This window comes from Dermacentor albipictus, chromosome 2 (assembly GCF_038994185.2).
Source record: "Dermacentor albipictus isolate Rhodes 1998 colony chromosome 2, USDA_Dalb.pri_finalv2, whole genome shotgun sequence".
Taxonomy (NCBI): Eukaryota; Metazoa; Arthropoda; class Arachnida; order Ixodida; family Ixodidae; genus Dermacentor; species Dermacentor albipictus.
The window spans coordinates 17,999,310-18,017,690 of NC_091822.1; the positions used below are offsets into that span (position 1 = coordinate 17,999,310).

General features: G+C 47.8%; 17 non-coding genes across 17 annotated transcripts; all 17 read right to left on the minus strand.

Annotated features, from left to right (window-relative positions):
• Nucleotides 1-4,320: 4,320 nt before the first annotated feature.
• Nucleotides 4,321-4,393, minus strand: TRNAR-UCG (transfer RNA arginine (anticodon UCG)). Its single transcript has one exon. It is a non-coding gene; the product is annotated as a tRNA-Arg (tRNA).
• A 70-nt stretch (nt 4,394-4,463) lies between these two features.
• TRNAR-UCG (transfer RNA arginine (anticodon UCG)) lies at nt 4,464-4,536 on the minus strand. Its single transcript has one exon. It is a non-coding gene; the product is annotated as a tRNA-Arg (tRNA).
• A 71-nt stretch (nt 4,537-4,607) lies between these two features.
• TRNAR-UCG (transfer RNA arginine (anticodon UCG)) lies at nt 4,608-4,680 on the minus strand. Its single transcript has one exon. It is a non-coding gene; the product is annotated as a tRNA-Arg (tRNA).
• A 70-nt stretch (nt 4,681-4,750) lies between these two features.
• On the minus strand, nt 4,751-4,823 carry TRNAR-UCG (transfer RNA arginine (anticodon UCG)). Its single transcript has one exon. It is a non-coding gene; the product is annotated as a tRNA-Arg (tRNA).
• A 70-nt stretch (nt 4,824-4,893) lies between these two features.
• TRNAR-UCG (transfer RNA arginine (anticodon UCG)) lies at nt 4,894-4,966 on the minus strand. The gene has a single exon. It is a non-coding gene; the product is annotated as a tRNA-Arg (tRNA).
• Nucleotides 4,967-5,036: 70 nt separating this feature from the next.
• On the minus strand, nt 5,037-5,109 carry TRNAR-UCG (transfer RNA arginine (anticodon UCG)). Its single transcript has one exon. It is a non-coding gene; the product is annotated as a tRNA-Arg (tRNA).
• A 70-nt stretch (nt 5,110-5,179) lies between these two features.
• Nucleotides 5,180-5,252, minus strand: TRNAR-UCG (transfer RNA arginine (anticodon UCG)). The gene has a single exon. It is a non-coding gene; the product is annotated as a tRNA-Arg (tRNA).
• Nucleotides 5,253-5,322: 70 nt separating this feature from the next.
• TRNAR-UCG (transfer RNA arginine (anticodon UCG)) lies at nt 5,323-5,395 on the minus strand. Its single transcript has one exon. It is a non-coding gene; the product is annotated as a tRNA-Arg (tRNA).
• Nucleotides 5,396-5,466: 71 nt separating this feature from the next.
• TRNAR-UCG (transfer RNA arginine (anticodon UCG)) lies at nt 5,467-5,539 on the minus strand. Its single transcript has one exon. It is a non-coding gene; the product is annotated as a tRNA-Arg (tRNA).
• A 70-nt stretch (nt 5,540-5,609) lies between these two features.
• TRNAR-UCG (transfer RNA arginine (anticodon UCG)) lies at nt 5,610-5,682 on the minus strand. The gene has a single exon. It is a non-coding gene; the product is annotated as a tRNA-Arg (tRNA).
• A 70-nt stretch (nt 5,683-5,752) lies between these two features.
• On the minus strand, nt 5,753-5,825 carry TRNAR-UCG (transfer RNA arginine (anticodon UCG)). Its single transcript has one exon. It is a non-coding gene; the product is annotated as a tRNA-Arg (tRNA).
• A 70-nt stretch (nt 5,826-5,895) lies between these two features.
• Nucleotides 5,896-5,968, minus strand: TRNAR-UCG (transfer RNA arginine (anticodon UCG)). Its single transcript has one exon. It is a non-coding gene; the product is annotated as a tRNA-Arg (tRNA).
• Nucleotides 5,969-10,905: 4,937 nt separating this feature from the next.
• TRNAR-UCG (transfer RNA arginine (anticodon UCG)) lies at nt 10,906-10,978 on the minus strand. The gene has a single exon. It is a non-coding gene; the product is annotated as a tRNA-Arg (tRNA).
• Nucleotides 10,979-11,048: 70 nt separating this feature from the next.
• Nucleotides 11,049-11,121, minus strand: TRNAR-UCG (transfer RNA arginine (anticodon UCG)). The gene has a single exon. It is a non-coding gene; the product is annotated as a tRNA-Arg (tRNA).
• Nucleotides 11,122-11,191: 70 nt separating this feature from the next.
• Nucleotides 11,192-11,264, minus strand: TRNAR-UCG (transfer RNA arginine (anticodon UCG)). The gene has a single exon. It is a non-coding gene; the product is annotated as a tRNA-Arg (tRNA).
• Nucleotides 11,265-11,334: 70 nt separating this feature from the next.
• On the minus strand, nt 11,335-11,407 carry TRNAR-UCG (transfer RNA arginine (anticodon UCG)). Its single transcript has one exon. It is a non-coding gene; the product is annotated as a tRNA-Arg (tRNA).
• A 5,289-nt stretch (nt 11,408-16,696) lies between these two features.
• TRNAR-UCG (transfer RNA arginine (anticodon UCG)) lies at nt 16,697-16,769 on the minus strand. Its single transcript has one exon. It is a non-coding gene; the product is annotated as a tRNA-Arg (tRNA).
• Nucleotides 16,770-18,381: the final 1,612 nt, after the last annotated feature.

An 18,381-nucleotide genomic window follows, 5' to 3' on the forward strand; every position in this document is an offset into this window, starting at 1 on the left:
TCGAGCGCTTTCCTCGGTTATTATGCGATGCTTGGCGACTGGTGTTTGTCGAATCCTCGAAGACGTCGAAAAGCAGCCTTTGTATCGTTGGAGCAGACTTTTGAGCTGCTGTTGCTTAATCACGGAGAGACTTGGTTTAATGTCGTAGTCTGGTTCGGGAACCATGGTCGTCGGGGTAGATGCAGCGGAATCCGAGAGGACAAACGCATTACTGGTTTCCAGAATTTCTTCGATGTACGCGATCGTCGTGCCCTTGTTGATGTGCTTGAACTCCTGGCTGAAGTTTATCAGCAACACTTCAGTTTTCCCTCCATGCATTCGAGCGATCCCTCTAGCGACGCAAATTTCACGGTCTAGCAGTAGACGTTGGTCACCCTCTATGACGCCTTCTACGTCGGCAGGCGATTTGGTGCCTACGGAAATGACAATGCTGGAGCGAGGCGGGATGCTGACTTGACTTTCGAGCACACTTAAGGCACGGTGACTACTAGAGCTCTCCGGTGGTATCGCTCGATCTTCCGACAGCGTTATGGACTTCGACTTCAGGTCAATGATTGCGCCGTGTTGGTTGAGGAAGTCCATGCCGAGAATGACGTCTCGCGAACACTGTTGCAGGATTACGAAGGTGGCAGGGTAAGTCCGATCATGAACGGTAATTCTTGCCGTGCAGATTCCAGTTGGCGAAATAAGGTGTCTTCAAGCGCTCCAAATTTGGGGACCCTCCCATGCAGTCTTAACCTTCTTTAACTGGGCGGCGATGTGTCCACTCATTACAGAGTAATCGGCCCCTGTGTCGACTAAGGCAGTGACTGCGTGGCCGTCTAGAAGTACGTCGAGGTCGGTGGTTCTTTGTCTGGCGTTGCAGTTGGGTCTTGGCGTCGGATCACGGCTGCGTCGTGTTGAACTGAAGCTGGAACGTTGCGTCGTCAAGTCGTCTTTCGTCGGTGTAGTCTTGGCTTCGCGACTTCTTCGGGACGGTGGCGTGTCGTCATTAGGTCGTCGAGATGGTTTCTTCGTCGTGTTCGTCGACGGCGGAGGATCTTCGTCAGTTCGACGAACAGCAACCGCACCTCCATCGGTTGCTGCTTTTAGTTTTCCGGATATGGGCTCGCAGAGCGGCCCCGGGCTGGGCCGGTGTATGGTCGGCGCTGCGGCGACAGGTAGCGGCCTGGTGACGGCGAACGGGACGGTCGTCGAGGGCTCCATTGAGTAGCGGCGAGGTAGTCGGCGATGTCACGTGGGCGCTCTCCAAGCTTTGGACGCGGCGCGATGACGGCGAATCCTCTCAGTCCCATGTCGCGGTATGGGCATCGGCGATACACATGGCCGGCTTCTCCGCAGTGATAGCAGAGCCGCCGGTGTTCGGGGGCTCGCCAAATGTCTGTCTTTCTCGGGTAGCTGCGCTGGGCGACGGGTGGGCGTGATGGCGGCGGCGGCGGTGGTCGGCGGAATTGCGGCGTTGCAGGGCCCTGGCGCAGTCGTGGAGGGGGACCTTGACGGCGGGCGACGGCGGCGTAGGTCATCGCTTCTGGCTGGGGCTGCGATGATTGTGGTTGTAACTCGGGAACTCCGAGCGATCGCTGAACTTCTTCTTTCACGATGTCGGCGATCGAAGCCACTTGGGGCTGCGACGAAGGCAGTACCTTGCGCAGTTCTTCGCGCACAATAGCCCAGATGGTCGCCTGAAGGTCGCCGGAATCCAGTCCTTGGATGGCGTACTGCGGCGTGAGCCCCTGGCGGTTATATTGCCGGGTGCGCATCTCCAGAGTTTTCTCGATCGTCGATGCCTCTGCAGAAAACTCAGCTACGGTCTTCGGCGGGTGACGAATAAGTCCTGCGAAAAGTTCTTGCTTGACGCCCCGCATCAGGAAGCGGACGTTTTTCGCCTGTGACATTTCCGGGTCGGCGTGCCGGAAAAGACGGGCCATCTCCTCCGTGAAGATCGCGATCGTATCGTTTTGCAGCTGCACTCTGGTTTCTAGTAGTGCTTGGGCTCGCTGTTTTCGTACGACGCTTGTAAACATTTGTAAGAAGCCGCTTCGGAACAGGTCCCATGTCGTTAAAGTGGCTTCTCGATTCTCGAACCAGGTCCTGGCGGCGTCTTCCAGTGCGAAATAGACATGCCACAGCTTGTCGTCGCTGTCCCAACTGTTAAACGTAGCGACCCTCTCATACGTCTCGAGCCAGGTTTTCGGCGTCCTCGAATGTTGATCCGCGGAACGTCGGAGGGTCCCTGGGATGCTGCAGCACGATGTGGGACGCTGGGGCTGCCATTGGGGTTGCCTTGCGCACAATCTTTTTAGTCTTCTCAGGTAGAAGTCCGTGCTCCGGGGGCAGTCCTTGCAGTCGGCGGCTAGCACGCTGGTCTTGGGCGACGTTGGTTTTGACGTCGGGCTTCGGGCTTGGATCGCGGCTTTGCGGGGGCGTTCGGTACATGAACGCACAAGCACCTCCACCAGATGTCACGTGGTAGTGACGTTAAAGAACACAGTAGCAGTACTGTGAAAGACAAAACTAGCTTTTATTGGGCGAACCTGTGCCCACAAAACAGGCTACACTTAAAGCACAACGAGAGCGGCGAACACAGTCGGCGCTCGTCGTAAATTTGATCAGCGGGTCAAGCGCGTCGGCTTTTATACAGCAATGATCGAATGTTCCAGATTAAACGTTGGGACCCGCATGCCTTCTAAAATGTTCTACATCATTCGTATCAAGCGATGAAATCAGATAACACAACGTTCGGCGACAACAGACAGCGGATAGAAGCATCGATAACTTTCCAGAAACTTCGGATACATGCAGGCGCGTCCCGCGCTGTGCGATAACATTTGTTCGGCGGCAAAACTTGTCGCCCGATAAAGACAAGTACACGTGTCAATATTCAAATAACGTCCGCGACAGGACTCGAACCTGCAATCTTCTGATCCGAAGTCAGACGCCTTATCCATGCATGCAACTAAATTCAAACAAATGCAAGGCCATGCGTATATCTCGTAACACTGCCACGCACACGTACTTTATTAATGGTGCACCTGTGACGTCAGTTAGCTCTTACAAGTATCTCGGCTTTCACATATCAAATAACCTTTCTTGGCACTCGCATATTGACTATGTTACTAAAAACGCTAATAGCATGCTTGGTTACTTACGCCGTAATTTTAGCTCTGCCCCTTCTTCCCTGAAGCTAACTCTTTATAAAACTTTAGTTCGCTCCAAATTGGAGTATGCTTCAGCCATTTGGGATCTGACTCAGTTTTCATTAGTTTCTACTCTTGAAAGTATTCAAAACCGCAGTGCACGCTTTATATTATCTAATTATTCTCGCTATGCAAGTATTTCTTCAATGGAACGAACTCTTAACTTACCTGATCTTTCGTCACGCCGCAAATCTTCCCGCCTCTTCCTTTTTCACAAAGTTTTTCACTTGATCCCCTTTTAAAAGAGACGCTTCTTGCACCTCCGTCTTATATTTCTGCCCGCACTGACCACAGCCTTAAAGTCGGGTTGCCATTGTGCCGTACTAACCGGTACAGTGACTCATTCATCCCCAGGACAAGCACGGACTGGAATCGCCTTCCCGCCTCTATCGCACTCATCACCGACCCTACTAACTTCAAAACCGCCGTTCAGAATGCCTTTTGTTAATATTTTGTGTAATTTTTTGTTAATACTTGTTTGTATTTTTTACTGCATTACTTCTTGTTATGACTCCACTCCTTTCTGTAACGCCTTCGGGCCTTGAAAGTACGCGAAATAAATAAATAAATACGGAGCCAAGGCCGCACGCACTTCATCATCGCTAACCCCGTAAAGAAGCCAGTGCAGCTTCATTCGTAAGCCTTGGTCCTTGGGGTTAACTACCAGGCACGTGCGACTCTTCACTCGAAAATCCCCTTTTGACAACATTTTCTCCGTTGCTTCAGCGCTCTTGAATGTCACGGCCCAAACGTGATTCATCCTGTACGCCCCCAGAGCGATAACAGTCGGGAAGCGCTCCAAGATTTTCCAAGGCGTCGCGAAAATGTTCTACTCGGTATGGGCGCACACGTAAATCCGCTTGAAGGAAAATGGTATCCGTAACAACCTGACCTGTTGGCAGTTGAGGCAATACAACTTGGTAGTCCTGGCCGACCGAAGCAAAAGACCTGTTTCCGCGGCTCGAAAGGGCCGCTAAATCCGCTCCTTGGGAGCCAAGGCTACCCACGTCAGAACACAACGGTAGCCGGAAGTGGACTGTAGGCCACGCGGACAAGTGTGCACCGACAGTGCACAAGAGTTTAATATGTATTCTTCAAAGTGTAATTAAAAATATTCAAAGAGCGTCCGCGACAGGACTCGAACCTGCAATCTTCTGATCCGAAGTCAGACGCCTTTTCCATTAGGCCACGCGGACAAGTGTGCACCGACAGTGCACAACAGTTTCATATGTATTCTTCAATGTGTAATTAAAAATATTCAAAGAACGTCCGCGACAGGACTCGAACCTGCAATCTTCTGATCCGAAGTCAGACGCCTTATCCTTTAGGCCACGCGGACAAGTGTGCACCGACAGTGCACAACAGTTTCATATGTATTCTTCAATGTGTAATTAAAAAATATTCAAAGAACGTCCGCGACAGGACTCGAACCTGCAATCTTCTGATCCGAAGTCAGACGCCTTATCCTTTAGGCCACGCGGACAAGCGTACACGTGGAGTGCACAACAGTTTCATATGTATTCTTCAATGTGTAATTAAAAATATTCAAAGAACGTCCGCGACAGGACTCGAACCTGCAATCTTCTGATTCGAAGTCAGACGCCTTATCCATTAGGCCACGCGGACAAGTGCGCACCGGCAGTGCACAACAGTTTAATATGTATTCTTCAAAGTGTAATTAAAAATAATCAAAGAATGTCCGCGACAGGACTCGAACCTGCAATCTTCTGATTCGAAGTCAGACGCCTTATCCATTAGGCCACGCGGACAAGCGTGCACCGGGAGTGCACAACAGTTTAATATGTATTCTTCAATGTGTAATTAAAAATATTCAAAGAACGTCCGCGACAGGACTCGAACCTGCAATCTTCTGATCCGAAGTCAGACGCCTTATCCATTAGGCCACGCGGACAAGTGTGCATCGACAGTGCACAACAGTTTAATATGTATTCTTCAAAGTGTAATTAAAAATATTCAAAGAGCGTCCGCGACAGGACTCGAACCTGCAATCTTCTGATCCGAAGTCAGACGCCTTTTCCATTAGGCCACGCGGACAAGTGTGCACCGACAGTGCACAACAGTTTCATATGTATTCTTCAATGTGTAATTAAAAATATTCAAAGAACGTCCGCGACAGGACTCGAACCTGCAATCTTCTGATCCGAAGTCAGACGCCTTATCCTTTAGGCCACGCGGACAAGTGTGCACCGACAGTGCACAACAGTTTCATATGTATTCTTCAATGTGTAATTAAAAAATATTCAAAGAACGTCCGCGACAGGACTCGAACCTGCAATCTTCTGATCCGAAGTCAGACGCCTTATCCTTTAGGCCACGCGGACAAGCGTACACGTGGAGTGCACAACAGTTTCATATGTATTCTTCAATGTGTAATTAAAAATATTCAAAGAACGTCCGCGACAGGACTCGAACCTGCAATCTTCTGATTCGAAGTCAGACGCCTTATCCATTAGGCCACGCGGACAAGTGCGCACCGGCAGTGCACAACAGCTTAATATGTATTCTTCAAAGTGTAATTAAAAATAATCAAAGAATGTCCGCGACAGGACTCGAACCTGCAATCTTCTGATTCGAAGTCAGACGCCTTATCCATTAGGCCACGCGGACAAGCGTGCACCGGGAGTGCACAACAGTTTAATATGTATTCTTCAATGTGTAATTAAAAATATTCAAAGAACGTCCGCGACAGGACTCGAACCTGCAATCTTCTGATCCGAAGTCAGACGCCTTATCCATTAGGCCACGCGGACTTTTTTTTTATTGGCGGTCTTCGACATTGTACAGAGCACACAACACAGAACAAAATTACATAACTACACACATTTTGAACAAAAGATGAAAGCCATGAGTCCAATAAGGACTGGCGTTGTCTTATTAAAATTCTCTCAATGCTGTCAGAGGTTCTATCCTCGACAGCCACGCGGGTACACAATCTTCTCTTTTCTTTATTTCAATGAATCTAGACATGCTTTCTTTGAAATACGTACGCGCAGGCCTAGCGTCCGCGTCACAGTAGTACCCAGACATCCTTGCACGCCATAAACTGTGAAGGCCATTCAGCATTATTTGGTCGAAGGGAACCCCATCCTCATTCTTTACCGCCAGATACCTTATTCCATGTGGGTTTAACGGTAACTCTTTCTTCATTGTTCGTTGTAGGACCTCCCAGAAGAACACCCCGGCCCAGCAATGCAAGAAGACATGGTCTACTGTTTCCGCTTGCTTGCAAATCAAGCAGTGAGATCCCCAGGGTACAAGGAAGCCAAGTTCTTCCATGAATGTCTTCACCGAAAGTGTCCCTGTGTGTAGTTTAAAAAAGAACGTCTTTACCCCCGTAGGCACCTCCATTTTTTTTCACTCGTTTAAGGACATCCTGTCCTGGTCTTCCAGTGTATAGAACTCTGTACAATGGCACTGGAAATACAATGTCGCAAACATCTTTATATAATGCTTTCCTTTTAACTTCACTTAAATAATCAAACGAAAAACGAACAGAAAGAAAACGCACACTATCCACAACTTCTTTAAGGTAGCCCCGAAGCGTTCCCGGCATACTATCAGTACCAACGATAAGTGCCGGCAAAGCGCCTCTCAACCTTAGCTGGCATACCGTACGCAGAAATGGATCACTCACATCCCGAAAAAACAGAAATCTGTTGACGAGCTGTCGTACAAAAAGATGCGCCAAGCCCAGCCCAGCCCCCCTTCCTTCACGTGCCTGAACAGATTGGTTCGGCTACACCTTTCCCAGGTAGAGCCCCAGATAAAAACCGCGAACACTCTGTGCAGCTTTTGCACGTTTACTCTTGAACAGTACATCGTTTGCATGACGTACCACAACTTCGTCATAAAAAACATGTTACACACTGTTGCCTTTGCGAAAATTGACAGGTTGATGCCGTTCCACCTTTCTGCTTTTTCTCTAGATTCTTTTGCTTGGTTCGTCCAGTATTCATCGCTATTTTTGTAACTGTCCATGGGAACACCTAGATATCTGGTCGGGGTTCTTATCCAGCTCACATTTGCGAAATTGTCCGGGGCCGATGACCACTCTCCGTGCCACAAATCAAGCGACTTGCCCCAGTTCACTCTACTGCCCGTCACATCGCAAAATTTTCACTACCCTTATCGTTTCCGTCACACTTTGTTTGCTTGTACAACACACTGCGATGTCATCTGCATATGCCAAGAGCTTGACTTCTGTGTCTGCCAAGCTGTAACTGCGTATTTGATCATTTTCAATTATGGCCAAACACATAGTTTCTATGTACATCCCAAGCAAAAGAGGACTGAGGGGGCAGCGCTGACGCACAGAACGCATGACGTTAATGGGGCCCCCCAATGATTTATTCACAATTAAGCGTGTTGTGCAGTTCTTGTACGCCAGCGCCACTCCCTCAGTGATTATGGAACCAACATTAACTTGATCGAACATGGCAAACAAAATATCGTGAGAGACACAATCAAAGGCTTTTTCAAGGTCGAGCTGGAGCACTGCGACTCTGCCCGAGGTGACATCACAGCACTCGAGCACGCAACGCATCGTGTGAATATTTGACAAAATCGACCTTCCTTTGATACCGCACGTTTGATGACCAGCAACTATTTCCTTTATGAAGCTTTGAAGTCTGGCTGCCAAAACCTTCATAAAAATCTTATAATCAATATTGGTTAACGATATGGGCCTGTAAGATGTCACCAGCCTAAGTTTGTTTACTTGATCACTCTTAGGGATGAGTATGGTATGCGCTTTGCCAAAGGAAGGTGGCAAAGCTTTGTTAACGTACGCATCATTAAACAGGTTTGTTAGCAACGGCGACAGTTCTTTCTTGAAAGCTTTATATAAACAAGCGCCCAGGCCATCAGGTCCAGGCGATTTGCCTTGGTTCAAGCCATCAATCGCCTTTTGAACTTCGCTTTCCGTTATTTTCCCTTCTATTCGTTCTTTCGTGTCGTCACTCAATCGCGGCCTGCGACCGAGAAAAACCTTTTTAAACTCGTCTACATTCGCTTCTTGAAACGCATAGAGCGACTGATAATACTCTAGAAACGCTTGGCCTATGCTCTTACTGTCTTCAGAAATTGTGCCGTTCCATAGAATCTCATCGGCGTGATTCCTTCGACCATGCGCTTTTTCAAGTCCAAGCGCCCTTTTCGTGGGCGTCTCCCCTGCTACTATTGCATTTACTCTTGCGCGCACAATCGCTCCTTCATACCGTTCTTTGTCAAGCTGCTCGATTTTTTCTTAATGGTTCGCACGTCTTCTTTATACGCCCCAGGCTATTCGCACTCAAGCGCTATCAGCTGCTTAAGTGTCTTTCGTAAGCCCTTTTCTTTCATTTCCTTCTCATACTTTAAGCAGCTCGATCTTTCTAAAGCTTTCATTTTTACGTTTTGTTTGAAGCATTCCCATTTCTCTGCTATTGTTTCACTATTTTCCTCTCTTACTTTCCTGACAGCCTCATGCACTGCCTCTACAAATGGCTCGTCTTTTAGTAATAAGGCATTCATTTTCCATAGGTCCCAATTAAAGTCTTCTTTCTTCCTCTCCTTGCCTATATGACATTTCACCAAGCAGTGATCTGTAAACGATACTGGTGTCACAGAATAACTATGGAACTTTGGAATCATGCCTTGCGATACGTATATGCGTTCTAACCGCGCATGACTACTACCTTGAAATCGCGTGTACATGACTTCACGCTCCCCCTCCAGGCACTCACAGACATCGTCCAGTTCATTATCCCTAATTAGCTTTGTCAACAAACAACTGCTTTTATCGCGAATACCTGCATTATTGACTCTATCCCGAGCCCTCAAAACACAATTGAAATCCCCCCAAAAAACCATGCACTTATCAGTGCTAACATACCGGAAAAGGTTCGCAAAAAATGAGGCGCGCTCTTCCACAGCATTCGGCGCATATATGCACATGACTCTGAATTCAAGGTTACGAAAACAAAAATAACAAAAAACAATCCTTCCGGATTGACATGAAAATACATTTTTAAAAACAAGGCCAGGCAACTTCTTAACAAACAGAACACAACTGGCGGACGTCCCTACTGCGTGGCTCACGACCGCATAAACTCTAGTCGTGAAACGCCGCACCATGCTCGTGGTCTCGTCCTCTCCGTCAACCTTTGTCTTCTGGACAGCTAGAACGTCTAGGTCGTGGTCAGTGGCCAGCCGTAGGACTTGACTTTGCCTACGCCTAGCCGCCAACCCTCTTACGTTTAGTGTTGCAATAGCGAGTGACGGATTAGAAGCCATGCTGAACTAAAGTATAAGGTAGGCCCGGAGCATGGTGCTTACCCTTCACGACCAGCCCTCGGCTAGCCGCCTCCGGGACCACCGGTCTTCCCGGTGGTGTTCGTCTGCTGCACTTTTTCACCAGGCCTTCTCTCGAGCGGAACATTTGGCTTAGGCTTGAAGACCGACCGCCTCCCTTGAGGCGCCTTCGCCGGCGGCCCGTCACTAGTGCTGGATGCTGCGTTGTTCTTGTCTCCGGCCTGGTCACGGGGGCGCTTGGATGAGGCACCGAGACCAGCGGCCCGGTCCCCTCCGTCAGCGTACTCGCCCTGTTGCATCGCTGACTCGTCGTCGTCCCGTTCAGCTTCACTAGCGCCTGCCTTCGCAGGATCTTTGTCCTTGTTGACACTTGCAGGCCCAGTAACCTGCTCAGCGACTTGCACGACCTTGGCATCAGCGACCTCCGGCACCGTCGTGGTACTTGTCTTCGCTGGGGGCACTTGTTCTCCGGCTCCCTTGGCAGCGTCTTCGGTCTCAACTGCATCCATGACGTGTGCTGCCGCCTCTTCACTCGCGACTGGGCTAGTCGCAGTTGCGTAAGTCTTGACGCAGTCGGCGTCGACGTGCCCGAAGCGTCTGCAACGTGAGCAGCGCGGAAGCTTACAATCCCGCCTTACGTGTCCCATGCCTTGGCAGCGTAGGCATTGCATCGGACGACCGGGTACCACCACCAAGGCCAACTCCCCTGCAACGCGTATCTGGTGAGGAATATCTTCCACTTTCAGTCCGCCCTTCAGCTTGAGAAGAACGGTCCTCGTGGCCGAACATTTCTCCGCAACGCCTTGAACACGCCACTTCTCCCGGCTCACCTCAACCACCTTGCCGAAGGCCGCCAACGCAGTCCGCACATCTTCGTCTTCCACGCCGTGTAGCAACCAGTGAAGCCGAAGCTTCACCTGCTGGTCCTGAGGGTCGACGATAACACATCGCCACCCCTTAACCTGTATCTCTTTGAAGGCCAACAGTCGCTTTGTTCCAGCAGCATCACCGAGGGTCACTGCCCAGACATGATTCACTTGGTACGCCCCAAGGCACACAACTTCCGGTAACAGGACCGTGGGCGTTAGAGCATCCCTAAAGTCCTCGACCTTATACGGCCTCGCTCGTACGTCACCATGTAGAAACACGGTGTTATTAACAATTCGTCCTTTTGGCAGCTGAGGCAAAATAAACTGGTAGTCGGTTTCTTCGTCGTTGCTAAGCCTGTTTCCACGGCCAAAAGTGGCCGCTGTCGCTGCTCCACTGGAGCCCATGATTCCGCTGACCGCTCAGCTCGGCTGCCGGAAGCAGAATTAGGCCACGCGGACAAGTGTGCACCGGCAGTGCACAAGTTTAATATGTATTCTTCAAAGTGTAATTAAAAATATTCAAAGAACGTCCGCAACAGGACTCGAACCTGCAATCTTCTGATTCGAAGTCAGACGCCTTATCCATTAGGCCACGCGGACAAGTGTGCACCGGCAGTGCACAACAGTTTAATATGTATTCTTCAAAGTGTAATTAAAAATATTCAAAGAACGTCCGCAACAGGACTCGAACCTGCAATCTTCTGATTCGAAGTCAGACGCCTTATCCATTAGGCCACGCGGACAAGTGTGCACCGGCAGTGCACAACAGTTTAATATGTATTCTTCAAAGTGTAATTAAAAATATTCAAAGAACGTCCGCGACAGGACTCGAACCTGCAATCTTCTGATCCGAAGTCAGATGCCTTATCCATTAGGCCACGCGGACAAGTGTGCACCGGGAGTGCACAACAGTTTGTTGTGTATTCTTCAAAGTGTAATTAAAAATATTCAAAGAACGTCCGCAACAGGACTCGAACCTGCAATCTTCTGATTCGAAGTCAGACGCCTTATCCATTAGGCCACGCGGACAAGCGTGCACCGTGAGTGCACAAGAGTTTAATATGTATTCAAAGTGTAATTAAAAATATTCAAAGAACGTCCGCGACAGGACCCGAACCTGCAATCTTCTGATTCGAAGTCAGACGCCTTATCCATTAGAACACGCGGATTTTTTTTTCTTTATTGCCGGATTTGTCCTCGTACAATGGACAGGAATTCTTGTTGGAATTCCACATATATACACATAAATTGCATTAAAAACGAGACTCGTACTTTGCCTCGTGTTGTTAGGTTAGTGGGGCTCTTGTGTTAGCAACTGATCAAACACAGGTAGCCATTCTGGAGGATCGGGAAGTGTCCTGTAGACGTCGCGGACGTACATGACAGCCTCTCTGAAGTACACTTTTGACGGTTGTGATTTAAGATTCTCGTGTCTTACATCCATTCGCGTCTTCCATACACTGTGCATTGTCAACAACATCAGAAGATCACATGGCACGTCCCCTGTCTGATCAAACGGCAGAAATCGAATCCCGTGAGGTGTAAGTGGAAGTTGCTTTTTGAGTGTCCGTTGTAAAATGTCCCACAGAAAAACAGAGTCTGAACAGTCTAAAAATACGTGCTCGATGGTTTCGGGCTTATTGCATATTGTACAGTTTCGTCCAAGGGACGAAAATACCTTTTTCTTTAAGCCAGGGTTTTACAGGGAGCGTGCCGGTGTGAAGGAAGAAGGAAAACGTCTTGGTCGACGCTCTAACAGGCATCTTTTTAACGCGACTCAAAACATTACGTTCTCGTACTAGCACATATAAGGAACGATAGATCGGCACAGGACACATCACCTCAAGCAAGTGTCTGTACAATTTTTTCTTTGTTACATCCGAGAGATATTCAATGGAAAAGTGGCTTTTCAAAAAACGAAAAGCATCAACGTCTTCTTTCAAAAATCCTTTCAATGGAACATGATTAGTAGAATACGATGACACTATGTATTCGGGTAATGCCTGGCTCAAAAACACTTGACAAATACTCTGCAGGAAAGCATCGTTCTGTTGCCTCAAGAAAAAGAACCGTGTAACAACTTGTTTAAGAAATAAATGCGATAAGCCTAGCCCTCCGTTTTTAACCAACTGAAACAAGTTCAGACGACTAGTACGCTCCCAGTTCGACCCCCAGATAAAAACAGCAAACAGTCTGTGTAACTTTTGCACAGACATTCTTGCCATGCAAAGCACTTGCATCATATAGAAAACTTTTGTTGCCATGAACATATTACACACAGTTGCACGTGTAAAGATTGAGAAATCGCGTCCGCCCCATTTTGTTGTTTGGGATTGAACCCGGTCAATTTCACCCGCCCATTGATCTTTGTTTCCGCGATAGTGTTTCAATGGAATGCCAAGGTATTTGCCCGGCGTATCAGTAAACCTTATACCTTCGAATTGTGTCGGCCTCTCGTCCCATTCACCGTGCCAGAATCCGAGGCATTTTTGCCAACTAATGGCGCTTCCAGTGAGGCTGCAGCATGTTTTTGCTTCCTTAATGGCACTTTCGATGCTTTCTTGAGTTCGGCAGAAGATTGCGATGTCGTCTGCGTACGAGAGGATTTTAATTTCGTGTGTTAAGAAGCCATAGGCGCATATCATTTTGTTGTTCAGAATTTTTATACAGAACGGTTCAAGATATATGGCTAATAGCAGGCTTGAGGCTGGGCATCCTTGGCGCACACTAGACCTTACTGGTATTCCTTCGCTAAGCTTTTTGTTAATGATAAGCTTAGTAGTACAGTTTTTATATGCCATTTTCACGCCTTCACTTATTATGCTACCTACGTTAACTTGTTCTAGCACTGCGAACAGTATGCTATGTGCGACTTTGTCGAAAGCTTTCTATAGATCTAGTTGAAGCATTGCTATCTTTCGGGAAAAAGCGTCACAACCTTCTAGTATGCTTCTGGTGGTATCTGGTGGTATGTATCTTTGTGAATATGCTTCGTCCTTCAATCCCGCATGTTTGATGTGGGCCAACTAGAGCTGTAATTACTGACTGGAGTCTTCTTGCTACTACTTTCATAAAGATCTTATAATCTACATTTGTCAAACTTATGGGCTGATAAGATTCTACTGACTGCAATTTGGAAGGTTCATCGGTTTTAGGAATTAGAACTACGTGACTTAGTTTGAACGATGTAGGCATTTGTTTACTATCGTAGGCTTCTGCTATAACATGGTATAGTATTTCTGCTACTTCATTCTTAAAAACTTTATAGAACGCTGTTTGTAGCATTTGTTTGACGTCATATGCCTCCGTTATGGTACGGTGAAGCATTTCTGAAATTTCTGTTTTGAAAAACTTATAAAAGGCAGTCCCGATGCCATCTGGTCCAGGTGTCTTGCCGTTACTGAGGTCATCAATCGCTTTCTGAATTTCTTCTATTGCTATTGGCCTTTCAAGCCCAATTTTAACGTCCTCATCCAGTTTGGGCATAAGTGACAGAAAATCTTTTACAAAAGGATCTTGCACTTCTGCTTCGCTCCCCAACAAGCTCCGATACCGTTCAAGGAAAGCCAGTTCAATAATCTTCTGATCTGACGAAACCGTGCCACGATAGCGTATTTCTTTTATCTCCTTTTTGGTAGCATACCTCTTTTCTTCAGCTAGCGCGCGTTTGGTGGGTGTTTCTCCCACCAAAAACCGTTCCGCACGTGCCCTTACCACGGCGCCTTTATATCTTTCCTCAGCGATGGATTCCATCTGTCTTTTCACTTCTTTAATTTCTTTTCTGAACAATCCGGGTATCGTGCTATCGGCATTTAAAAGATAGTCCAGTGTGGCTTGTAGTTCGTTTTCTTTTTGTTTTTCTTTATATCGTAGGATGCTTGACCTCTCAATTGCGCACATTTTTACTTCGGTTTTAAAATTCTCCCAAACCGCGGTAAAGCTTGTGGTATCATTAAACAGAGCTTCTTTGCACTTTTGGCTCACCAGTTTAACAAACGCTTCGTCTTTCAAAAGGTTTTCATTTAACTTCCAAAGGTCCCAATTAAACGCACTTGCTTTTCTTTTATTACCTACTTGGAACATTACAAGACTATGGTCACTAAAGCTAACGTGTTTCACTATGTAGTTGCTACAAAAAGCCAAGATACATTGCGAAATGTACACGCGATCTAACCTTGCGTGGCTTTGAAGCTGAAAGTGTGTGAACTGCGCATGGTTTCCGCGAAGAACATCACCAACGTCCACAAGGTCACAATCCTCTGTTAAAGCTCGAAGCTGCAGCGCACTCTTGTCACGAACTGGACTATTACTAACCGTGTCTTCAGGCATGCAAACGCAATTGAAGTCACCAAGTAACGCGACAATTCTGTCACACTTTATAAAATTTGCTACGTAATCAAAAAAACATTTTCTGTCAGAACATGTATTAGGTGCATATACGCAAATAATTCGCCATTTCTTTCCATGAAAAGAAAAATCACAAAGTGCTAATCTGCCATCTTGAGAAGTTGTGACACTTTCTTCAATAATACCAATAGACCGTTTTAAAAAGATTACACATCCTCCCGACTTTCCAATGGCATGGCATACACAGACATTAAAATTTGCTTTATAATTATCAACCATGCGGTCAGCCTGCTCCTCGCTCTCAATTTTTGATTCTTGTAACGCTAAGATGTCGATATCATTTTCAATTAAAAGACGCTTTAACTGTACTTGTCGCTTCCTTGCCGTTAACCCTCTTACATTCAGAGTACCTATCCGAAGCGCTGACGGTAATTTAAAGGACATTGAATGTGAGGGGTCAAGCCGACCGCAGTGCGATAGATTCATGATTCTGGGACTCAGACTCACAGTCTCACGCCGCTCTGTAAGAAGTGGCCTCGCTGTGTGAAACGAGGCCGAAGCGTGTTCCTTGGCGGCACACATTGCTGACACACAGCGCTGCTCGTCCGACCCAGTTCAACCGTCAAGTGCTATTCCGGTCAGCAACCCCGCTAACGCGGGGTCACTGTTGGTGTGGTCCTTTTGTCTGGCGGCACGTTGGGTTTTACTTTAAACGAACTTCTTCTGATGACTGGTGTCTTCAGGACTGGATCGCCAGTGCAGTCTTCGCCTCGCTTGCCGACGTCTTCATTCCGTTCACGCGGCCTCTTTGAGACAGCTGAGGTGCCGCTTATGCCTCCGTCTTTGTCGGCGTCTTCCTTGTTAAGTTCGAACTCATGGGTTTCCATGACGGTCGCAAGAACGCTTGTGTTGTCCGAGACTTTATCCTCTTCTGCTGTTTCTTGTAACTCGTTGGCTTTGCTGTCCTGGTTGTCGTCCTTTCCTTCAGCGTTTTCAAAGGAGGGTTGCGTTAATGGCTTGCCGCCAGAGCTTGATGCAACCCCACCTCGGTTGGTTGTTTCCTCCGCATCGACCTGGTCCATGAGGTGTTCGTTCACAGTGTCATTTCTACCGGACCCTGTTACGTTTGCGTAGCTACGCACACACTGGGTATCGTCATGGCCATAGCGACGGCAGAGCCCGCATCGTGGAACTCGGCACTCGCGCCGTATGTGACCCGTGCCGTGGCACCGGAGGCAGAGCGGCGGTCTCCCTGGTACATGCACTAGTGCATGGTCTTCGCCGACGCGGAGCTGGTGTGGCAGGTCTTCCACGGTGTGGCCAGCCTTCAGGCGCAGGGATACTAGACGCGTGTGGGAACCCTTGTCATTACAGCCTGCAACACGCCACTTCTCCCTCGATATATCGCTAATAGTGCCGTAAGGCGACAGGGCAGTTCTCACGTCCTCGTCCGGCGTGGTGTGCAGAAGCCAATACAGCTTCATCCTGATGTCTTGCTTGCAGGGGTCTATGACAACACACCGCTGCTCCTTAACACTGAAGGCTGGGGCTGTCAAAATCTTCTGCTTGGCTTTTCCGTCTTTGAATGTTATCGCCCAGACGTGATTCATTTGATACGCTCCTAGGGCCACAACTTCCGGCATGAGCTGCAGACGGTCTAAAGCATCTCGGAAATGTTCGACACGGTATGGCCTTGTCTTTACATCAGCGTGCAAAAAACAGTAGTCGTAACGGTCGTACCTGAAGGCAACTGCGGCAAAATGATCTGGTATTCCTGCGATGTCGTATCGTTCAACCTGATGCCGCGACCCAGCTGGGCCGCTGAAACCGCCCCTGAGGAGCAAGACATTCTGCGTCCGCACCGTACGGTAGCCGGAAGTAGAATCTTAGGCCACGCGGACAAGCGTGCACCGGGAGTACACAACAGTTTAATATGTATTCTTCAAAGTGTATTTAAAAATATTCAAAGAACGTCCGCGACCGGACTCGAACCTGCAATCATCTGATTCGAAGTCAGACGCCTTATCCATTAGGCCACGCGGACAATTTTTTTTCTTTCTTAGAGAGTTTTAGCAGAGCGTTTACGATCCGTTCCGCTCAGACCGGCCTATCACAACAATTTGCACACAGCCACTCAGCAGAACGTTACCGGGAACACTGACGCGCGTGCGCTGACCACGTTCCGCTATAGGAACCCGACTTAGCGGTGCTTCAGTGAGCGTGTAGTTGCTTCCGTAATCATTTTACAGCCAAGCCGAGAGGACTGCAGTGGCGTCTCTGGGCCTGTTAGATAAGCGAAATCAATGCATTCTATGCAGCCACCGGTGCGCGTGAATTGTGTGCGGAGAGGAGCGCAAGCAAACGCTCTGCTAAAACTGCGTATTGCCTGTTTTCTTTTACAGGTGGTGGAAACAGAAACATGAATGATAAAAGGAAACACTTGGACCAAGTCTTGATCCAGTGTGCTCACATTAAAATTTCTTCAAGTTACACAATTCGTCCAAGATAGGTAACCAGTCAGGAGGCTCTGGTTGCGCTTTATACAGTTCGCGTATATAATCCACGTTTACAATGAAATTTTCCCTGACAGGACATGCGTGAAGGTCGGCATTGCGAACCGCCATTCTAGTCTGCCAGATGCTGTGAAGGGCTATCAGCATGAACATGTCGTACGGGACGCCGTCTTCATTGTCCACACTCAGAAAACGAATGCCATAACTCGTGATGGGTAGGTCCTTTTTCAATGTGCGCTGCAGAATGTCCCAATGGAATACGGCGTCCCAGCAGTAAAGAAATACGTGTTCCACCGTTTCGGGCGTCTTACAAAGTAGACAGTTTGTAGTCCATGGAACGTAGAGTCCCTTATCAGCTAACCATTGCTTTACTGGGAGCGTCCCAGAATGAAGTTTAAAGAAGAAAGTTTTTGTTCCTGGTTTTAAGTTCATCTTTTTAACCCTTCTTAGCACGTCCTGTCCGGGTCCGACGTTGAATAAAGTTCTGTACCGCGGTGTTGGCAACAAACAGTCGACAAGGTCTTTGTAAAGTGTTTTCCGTTTTACAGAGGACAAATACTCTAGTGAAAAGCGCACTGTCAGAAATTGAAAAGACTGCACTACTTCACGCAAGAATCCAGTCACATAATGGCACATATTGTTATTCGATGACACAACAAATTCTGGAACGTGTGAACACAGCCTTAATTTTATTACAGCTTGTAAAAAGCCATTCTTTGGTCGCGGAGAAAAATAAAACGAGACACAACTTGCCTAATAAATAAATGACACAAACCCAATCCACCGTTTCGGACCGGTAAGAATAAATTTGAGCGACTTGTTCGTTCCCAGGTCGATCTCCACACAAACACGGCGAAAATCCTGTGAAATTTCTGCACATTCACCCGCGACATACAAAGGACTTGGAACACATAGCATATTTTGGTTATTAAAAACAGGTTGCATACACACGCCCGTGCAAAAATAGAGAGCTCCCGCCCACCCCAGGCGTTTGTTTTTTGCCTGATTGTTTCTGCTTCGTCCTTCCAGTACTCGTTGTTGTCACAATAAACCTCGAGTGGAACCCCTAGGTACTTCAGTGGGCGGGTTTCCCATTTTACATTTACGTATACATCAGGCTTCATATCCCAATTACCATACCAA